Source organism: Salmo trutta, chromosome 38, assembly GCF_901001165.1.
Source record: "Salmo trutta chromosome 38, fSalTru1.1, whole genome shotgun sequence".
NCBI lineage: Eukaryota > Metazoa > Chordata > Actinopteri > Salmoniformes > Salmonidae > Salmo > Salmo trutta.
The window spans coordinates 32,538,922-32,548,217 of NC_042994.1; the positions used below are offsets into that span (position 1 = coordinate 32,538,922).

At 44.9% G+C, this 9,296-nt stretch overlaps 1 long non-coding RNA gene across 2 annotated transcripts; it reads right to left on the reverse strand.

The window, feature by feature from the left end:
- Positions 1 to 5,913: 5,913 nt before the first annotated feature.
- LOC115178673 (uncharacterized) lies at positions 5,914 to 9,143 on the reverse strand. 2 transcript variants are annotated; one of them, XR_003872658.1, is made up of 3 exons: positions 9,023 to 9,143; positions 6,721 to 7,008; positions 5,914 to 6,427 (listed from the first exon to the last, which is right to left on the reverse strand). It is a non-coding gene; the product is annotated as an uncharacterized LOC115178673 (long non-coding RNA). The 2 variants fall into 2 exon arrangements; XR_003872657.1 differs by having other exon boundaries at positions 8,997 to 9,143.
- Positions 9,144 to 9,296: the final 153 nt, after the last annotated feature.

Consider the following 9,296-nt stretch of genomic DNA (forward strand, 5'->3'; position numbering starts at 1 on the left):
GTTTACAAATATACATAGACCACTACCCCTTGTCTTACCAGAGGCTCCTATTCTATCCTGTCAATACAGTGTATAACCCACCAGCTGTATGTTATTGTCATCGTTCAGCCACAACTCGGTTAAACATAAGATATTACAGTTTTGAATGTCCTATTGGTAGGATATACATGCTTGTAGTTTGTCCACTTTAATATCCGGCAATTATACATTGGCAAATCATACCGATGGCAAAGGCAAATTAGCCACTCGTCGCCGAATCCTCACAAGGCACCCCGATCTCCTTTCGCGATACCTCCGTATTTGTCTCCTACGAATGATGGGGATGAGGGTCTGTTCAAGTGTCTGGAGTAAGTAAATCCCTCTCGTCCAACTTATTAAAGAAAAATTATTCATCCAGTTCAAGGTGAGTAATCCTGATGTCCAGAGGCTCTTTTCGGTCACAAGAGACGGTAGCAGCGACATTATAAGTTACAAAACAACGTGAAATAGCACGGTTGGTTAAGAGCCCATAAAACGGCAGCCATACTCTCCGGAGCCATCATCACATAGCTAGTACTAGTAGCTAGCTAGTTAGTTATACCTAGCTAGTTAGTTATACCTAGCTAGTTAGTTATACCTAGCTAGTTAGTTATACCTAGCTAGTTAGTTATACCTAGCTAGTTAGTTATACCTAGCTAGTTAGATATACCTAGGTAGCTTACTTTTCTCCAAATTAATCTCATGGTGTGGGGGTTACCTTGTTGGGGAACACAGTATCTATCTCCTCCTGCAGTTTGGTCATGGTGTGGGGGTTACCTTGTTGGGGAATACAGTATCTATCTCCTCCTGCAGTTTGGTCATGGTGTGGGGGTTACCTTGTTGGGGAACACAGTATCTATCTCCTCCTGCAGTTTGGTCATGGTGTGGGGGTTACCTTGTTGGGGAACACAGTATCTATCTCCTCCTGCAGTTTGGTCATGGTGTGGGGGTTACCTTGTTGGGGAACACAGTATCTATCTCCTCCTGCAGTTTGGTCATGGTGTGGGGGTTACCTTGTTGGGGAACACAGTATCTATCTCCTCCTGCAGTTTGGTCATGGTGTGGGGGTTACCTTGTTGGGGAACACAGTATCTATCTCCTCCTGCAGTTTGGTCATGGTGTGGGGGTTACCTTGTTGGGGAACACAGTATCTATCTCCTTCTGCAGTTTGGTCATGGTGTGGGGGTTACCTTGTTGGGGAACACAGTATCTATCTCCTCCTGCAGTTTGGTCATGGTGTGGGGGTTACCTTGTTGGGGAATACAGTATCTATCTCCTCCTGCAGTTTGGTCATGGTGTGGGGGTTACCTTGTTGGGGAATACAGTATCTATCTCCTCCTGCAGTTTGGTCATGGTGTGGGGGTTACCTTGTTGGGGAACACAGTATCTATCTCCTCCTGCAGTTTGGTCATGGTGTGGGGGTTACCTTGTTGGGGAATACAGTATCTATCTCCTCCTGCAGTTTGGTCATGGTGTGGGGGTTACCTTGTTGGGGAACACAGTATCTATCTCCTCCTGCAGTTTGGTCATGGTGTGGGGGTTACCTTGTTGGGGAACACAGTATCTATCTCCTCCTGCAGTTTGGTCATGGTGTGGGGGTTACCTTGTTGGGGAACACAGTATCTATCTCCTCCTGCAGTTTGGTCATGGTGTGGGGGTTACCTTGTTGGGGAACACAGTATCTATCTCCTTCTGCAGTTTGGTCATGGTGTGGGGGTTACCTTGTTGGGGAACACAGTATCTATCTCCTCCTGCAGTTTGGTCATGGTGTGGGGGTTACCTTGTTGGGGAACACAGTATCTATCTCCTCCTGCAGTTTGGTCATGGTGTGGGGGTTACCTTGTTGGGGAACACAGTATCTATCTCCTCCTGCAGTTTGGTCATGGTGTGGGGGTTACCTTGTTGGGGAACACAGTATCTATCTCCTCCTGCAGTTTGGTCATGGTGTGGGGGTTACCTTGTTGGGGAACACAGTATCTATCTCCTCCTGCAGTTTGGTCATGGTGTGGGGGTTACCTTGTTGGGGAACACAGTATCTATCTCCTCCTGCAGTTTGGTCATGGTGTGGGGGTTACCTTGTTGGGGAACACAGTATCTATCTCCTCCTGCAGTTTGGTCATGGTGTGGGGGTTACCTTGTTGGGGAACACAGTATCTATCTCCTCCTGCAGTTTGGTCATGGTGTGGGGGATACCTTGTTGGGGAACACAGTATCTATCTCCTCCTGCAGTTTGGTCATGGTGTGGGGGATACCTTGTTGGGGAACACAGTATCTATCTCCTCCTGCAGTTTGGTCATGGTGTAGGGGTTACCTTGTTGGGGAACACAGTATCTATCTCCTCCTGCAGTTTGGTCATGGTGTGGGGGTTACCTTGTTGGGGAACACAGTATCTATCTCCTCCTGCAGTTTGGTCATGGTGTGGGGGATACCTTGTTGGGGAACACAGTATCTATCACCTCCTGCAGTTTGGTCATGGTGTGGGGGATACCTTGTTGGGGAACACAGTATCTATCTCCTCCTGCAGTTTGGTCATGGTGTGGGGGTTACCTTGTTGGGGAACACAGTATCTATCTCCTCCTGCAGTTTGGTCATGGTGTGGGGGTTACCTTGTTGGGGAACACAGTATCTATCTCCTCCTGCAGTTTGGTGATGGTGTGGGGGTTACCTTGTTGGGGAACACAGTATCTACCTCCTCCTGCAGTTTGGTCATGGTGTGGGGGTTACCTTGTTGGGGAACACAGTATCTATCTCCTCCTGCAGTTTGGTCATGGTGTGGGGGTTACCTTGTTGGGGAACACAGTATCTATCTCCTCCTGCAGTTTGGTCATGGTGTGGGGGTTACCTTGTTGGGGAACACAGTATCTATCTCCTCCTGCAGTTTGGTCATGGTGTGGGGGTTACCTTGTTGGGGAACACAGTATCTATCTCCTCCTGCAGTTTGGTCATGGTGTGGGGGTTACCTTGTTGGGGAACACAGTATCTATCTCCTCCTGCAGTTTGGTCATGGTGCGGGGGTTACCTTGTTGGGGAACACAGTATCTATCTCCTCCTGCAGTTTGGTCATGGTGTGGGGGTTACCTTGTTGGGGAACACAGTATCTATCACCTCCTGCAGTTTGATCATGGTGCGGGGGTTACCTTGTTGGGGAACACAGTATCTATCTCCTCCTGCAGTTTGGTCATGGTGTGGGGGTTACCTTGTTGGGGAACACAGTATCTATCACCTCCTGCAGTTTGATCATGGTGCGGGGGTTACCTTGTTGGGGAACACAGTATCTATCACCTCCTGCAGTTTGGTCATGGTGTGGGGGTTACCTTGTTGGGGAACACAGTATCTATCACCTCCTGCAGTTTGATCATGGTGCGGGGGTTACCTTGTTGGGGAACACAGTATCTATCTCCTCCTGCAGTTTGGTCATGGTGTGGGGGTTACCTTGTTGGGGAACACAGTATATATCTCCTCCTGCAGTTTGGTCATGGTGTGGGGGTTACCTTGTTGGGGAACACAGTATCTATCTCCTCCTGCAGTTTGGTCATGGTGTGGGGGTTACCTTGTTGGGGAACACAGTATCTATCACCTCCTGCAGTTTGATCATGGTGCGGGGGTTACCTTGTTGGGGAACACAGTATCTATCTCCTCCTGCAGTTTGGTGATGGTGTGGGGGTTACCTTGTTGGGGAACACAGTATCTACCTCCTCCTGCAGTTTGGTCATGGTGTGGGGGTTACCTTGTTGGGGAACACAGTATCTATCTCCTCCTGCAGTTTGGTCATGGTGTGGGGGATACCTTGTTGGGGAACACAGTATCTATCTCCTCCTGCAGTTTGGTCATGGTGTGGGGGTTACCTTGTTGGGGAACACAGTATCTATCTCCTCATGCAGTTTGTAACAATAGTTTGTAACAGGTTTATGTTTGTAACAGGTGTTTATAGTGTTTGTAACAGTAGTTTATAGGTGTGTGTTTGTAACAGTAGTTTATTGGTGTGTGTTTGTAACAGTAGTTAACAGGTGTGTTTGTAACAGTAGTTAACAGGTGTGTTTGTAACAGGTGTGTGTTTGTAACAGTAGTTTATTGGTGTGTGTTTGTAACAGTAGTTAACAGGTGTGTTTGTAACAGGTGTGTGTTTGTAACAGTAGTTTATAGGTGTGTGTTTGTATGCGTTGACTGATCAGATCAAATTACGACATAAAGAACCATTGTGTTGAACACTGTGTGATGTTTAACAGTGAGAATCGCAGAATGGTGAACTTACTAAATGACTAGAGTTGACTGTGTGATATTAGGTTGCTTCTTGTGTAGATATTTTCCGTCTGGATTTTAATGATTTGTAACAGCAGTTTCCAGGTGTGTGTTGGTAACAGGTGTGTGTTTGTAACAGTAGTTAACAGGTGTGTGTTTGTAACAGTAGTTTGCAGGTGTGTGTTTGTAACAGTAGTTTATTGGTGTGTGTTTGTAACAGGTGTGTGTTTGTAACAGTAGTTTACAGGTGTGTTTGTAACAGGTGTGTGTTTGTAACAGTAGTTTATAGGTGTGTGTTTGTAACAGTAGTTTACAGGTGTGTGTTTGTAACAGTAGTTTATATGTGTGTGTTTGTAACAGGTGTGTGTTTGTAACAGTAGTTTATAGGTGTGTGTTTGTAACAGTAGTTTACAGGTGTGTTTGTAACAGTAGTTTACAGATGTGTTTGTAACAGGTGTGTGTTTGTAACAGTAGTTTATTGGTGTGTGTTTGTAACAGTAGTTAACAGGTGTGTTTGAAACAGGTGTGTGATTGTAACAGTAGTTTATGGGTGTGTGTTTGTAACAATAGTTTCCAGGTGTTTTTATGTAACAGGTGTGTGTTTGTAACAGTAGTTTATAGGTGTGTTTGTAACAGGTGTGTGTTTGTAACAGTAGTTTATAGGTGTGTGTTTGTAACAGTAGTTAACAGGTGTGTTTGTAACAGGTGTGTGTTTGTAACAGTAGTTAACAGGTGTGTTTGTAACAGGTGTGTGTTTGTAACAGTAGTTAACAGGTGTGTTTGAAACAGGTGTGTGTTTGTAACAGTAGATTATTGGTGTGTGTTTGTAACAGTAGTTTACAGGTGTGTTTGAAACAGGTGTGTGTTTGTAACAGTAGTTTATTGGTGTATGTTTATAACAGTAGTTAACAGGTGTGTTTGTAACAGTAGTTAACAGGTGTGTTTGTAACAGGTGTGTGTTTGTAACAGTAGTTTATTGGCGTGTGTTTGTAACAGTAGTTAACAGGTGTGTTTGTAACAGGTGTGTGTTTGTAACAGTAGTTAACAGGTGTGTTTGTAACAGGTGTGTGTTTGTAACAGTAGTTTATTGGTGTGTGTTTGTAACAGTAGTTAACAGGTGTGTTTGTAACAGGTGTGTGTTTGTAACAGTAGTTAACAGGTGTGTTTGTAACAGGTGTGTGTTTGTAACAGTAGTTTATAGGTTTGTGTTTGTATGCGTTGACTGATCAGATCAAATGATGACATAAAGAACCATTGTGTTGAACACTGTGCGATGTTTAACAGTGAGAATCACAGAATGGTGAACTTACTAAATGACTAGAGTTGACTGTGTGATATTAGGTTGCTTCTTGTGTAGATATTTTCCGTCTGGATTTTAATGATTTGTAACAGTAGTTTCCAGGTGTGTGTTGGTAACAGGTGTGTGTTTGTAACAGTAGTTAACAGGTGTGTGTTTGTAACAGTAGTTTGCAGGTGTGTGTTTGTAACAGTAGTTTATTGGTGTGTGTTTGTAACAGGTGTGTGTTTGTAACAGTAGTTTATAGGTGTGTGTTTGTAACAGTAGTGTGTTTGTAGCAGTAGTTAACTGGTGTATGTTTGTAACAGTGGTTTACAGGTGTGTGTTTGTAATAGTAGTTTGTAGGTGTGTGTTTGTAACTGTAGTTTCCAGGTGTGTGTTTGTAACAGTGGTTTACAGGTGTGTGTTTGTAATAGTAGTTTATAGATGTGTGTTGGTAACAGTAGTTTCCAGGTTTGTGTTTGTATCAGTAATTCACAGGTGTGTGTTTGTATCAGTAGTTTACAGGTGTGTGTTTGTAACAGTAGTTTACAGGTGTGTTTTTGTATCAGTAATTTACAGGTGTGTATTTGTATCAGTAATTTACAGGTGTGTGTTTGTATCAGTTGTTTACAGGTGTGTGTTTGTAACAATAGTTTCCAGGTGTTTGTTTGTAACAGTTGTTTACAGGTGTGTGTTTGTAACAATAGTTTCCAGGTGTTTGTTTGTAACAGTTGTTTACAGGTGTGTATTTGTAACAATAGTTTACAGGTGTGTGTTTGTAACAGTAGTTTACAAGTGTGTATTGCAGTTGCCTTTAGTCTGCTCCTATCCTGTCTTTGTGTTGCTGCCTTTCTGAGAGTCGATCATCAGCTTTAAGGAATCCCCCCGACTCTGGAAGCAGAAAGAAATTCGGTCAATTACGTCCAATCACAACCAACACAATCAGATTCTACTGGATCTGGTCCAATCACAACCAACACAAACAAATTCTACGGGATGCAGTCTGTCTGACCAAAAGATTTAGCGTTTATATATATATATATATATATATATATATATATGAATATTTGAGTGCCATTAAGTGCCAAAATGGCATTTCCATTGTATTTACATAGGTTGTGTATAGGTTATAGATGTTATTTATTCATCTTCGCTTTCATTTTTTCTACACTCTGTGAACATACCGTGAGAGTGGTGTCAGGGCGTTCAGCCCTGATCTTGTTGTAGATCTGAAGAAGTCTGTCGTCTTTTCAGGGTAGAAGGAGAAACTAAGGACCTGGAATACAAGGAAGAGGAACGGAAACCACCCTGGATGTAGGTACCCGGGGCCCCAAATCCATTAGTGTGGCCCTCCACTCAGCTGTCTATCTATTCATTCAGGGGAAGTACTGGGAGATGAACGAGATGAAAACACCCCTGGCGTTGACACGGCAGCCCTGGTGTTGACACGGCAATGGAAACGAACACGTCTTCTGTCAGTAGAAGAAAAGGTTTTCAGAAATACAGAATACTCGGGAGTCGGGATCAACATTCAACGACACAAGTGTCAGTCTTTGTCCATGGTACACTACCTGACCAAAAGTAAAGTGACTGCTGGCCTCACAACTACTGACTACGCAACTACCAACCACATAACTACTGACTACAGACCGCAAACACACAACTACCGCTGACAAACACACATCTACTGACCACACAACTACTGACCGAGCAACTACTGGCCGCAAACACACAACTACCGACCGCAAACATACAACTACCGACCGCAACCACGCAGCTACCGACCACAACTACTGACCACAACTACTGACCGCACAACCACCGATCATACAACCATTGACCACAATCACACAACCACTGACCACACCTACTGACCACACCTGCCGACTACACAACTACCGACCACAACTACTGACCACACAACTACTGACATCAACTACTAACCACACCAACTGCCCACACGTACTGACCACACCTACTGAAAACACCCACCGACTACACCTACTGATCACACCTACCGACCACACCTACTGACTACAACCACACAACTACTGACCAAACATCTAGTGACCACACAACTACTGACCACAATCACACAACTACCAACCACTCAACTACTGACCACAACAACTGACCCCACAGCTACTGACCTAACACCTACTGACCACACAACTACTGACCAAACAACTGCCGGCCACAATTACCACAACGACTGACAGCAACTACTGACCACACAACCACTGACTGCAACTACTGACCATGCAACTACTGACCACACAACTACTGACCACAACTACTGACCACACAACTACTGACCACAACTACGGACCACAACTACTGGCCTCAACTACTGACCGCGCAACAACTAACCACACAATCGCTGGCCAAACAACTACTGACTATGCAACTACCGACCACAACTACTGACCAGAACTACTGACCACACAACCACTGACCACAATCACACAACTACTGACCACACCTACCAACCTCAACTACTGACCACACAACTACTGACCACACAACTACTGACCACACAACCACTGACAACAATCACACAACTACCAACCACAAACACACAACTACCGACCACAACCACTGACCACAATCACACAACTACCGACCACAACTACCGACCACAACTACCAACCACAAACACACAACTACTGCCCACAACCACTGACTGCAACCACTGACCGCACAACTACCAACCACAACTACCGACCACAACTACTGACCACACAACTACTGACCACACAACTACTGACCACACAACTACCAACCACAACTACCGACCACAACTACTGACCACACAACTACTGATCACACAACCACTGACCACAATCACACAACTACTGACCACAACTACTGACCTCAACTACTGTCCACAACTACTGACCGCAACTACTGACCACACAACTACTGATCACACAACCACTGACCACAATCACACAACTACTGACCACACCTACTGACCTCAACTACTGACCGCACAACTACTGACCACACAACTACTGACTACACAACTACTGACCGCAACTACTGACCTAAACTACTGATCACACAACCACTGACCACAATCACACAGCTACTGACCACAACTACTGACCTCAACTACTGATCACACAACCACTGACCACAATCACACAACTACTGTCCACAATTACTGACCGCAACTACTGACCACACAACTACTGATCACACAACTACTGACCACAATCACACAACTACTGACCACACCTACTGACCTCAACTACTGACTGCACAACTACTGACCACACACCTACCGACTACACAACTACTGACCGCAACTACTGACCACACAACTACTGACTGCAAACACACAACTACCAACCGCAAACACACAACTACCGACCGCAACTACTGACCGCAAGGACTGACCGCAACTACCGACCACACAACCACCGACCACACAACCACCGACCACACAACTACTGACCGCAACCACTGTCCGCAACTACTGACCACACACCATCCGGTGAAACATCTGGCTCGTTGTTCGATCTGTGATTGACTCTTGTGAGTGGAAAATGCTGTGTTGTTACTGTTGGCACGGCACCAGGACTGACGATTACAGCTGAGTGGCTGTGAGGGTCAGGCGGCGTTAACGTGTGTGTGTGCGCATGAGATTGAGAAAGAAAGAGTGCATTTACTGCGGTGAGTCTCGTAATGTAACGAGGAAGTGAGTTGGCTAGTTATTGTGTTTTTTATTTTAACCGTCCTTTCGACCAAAGTAAAT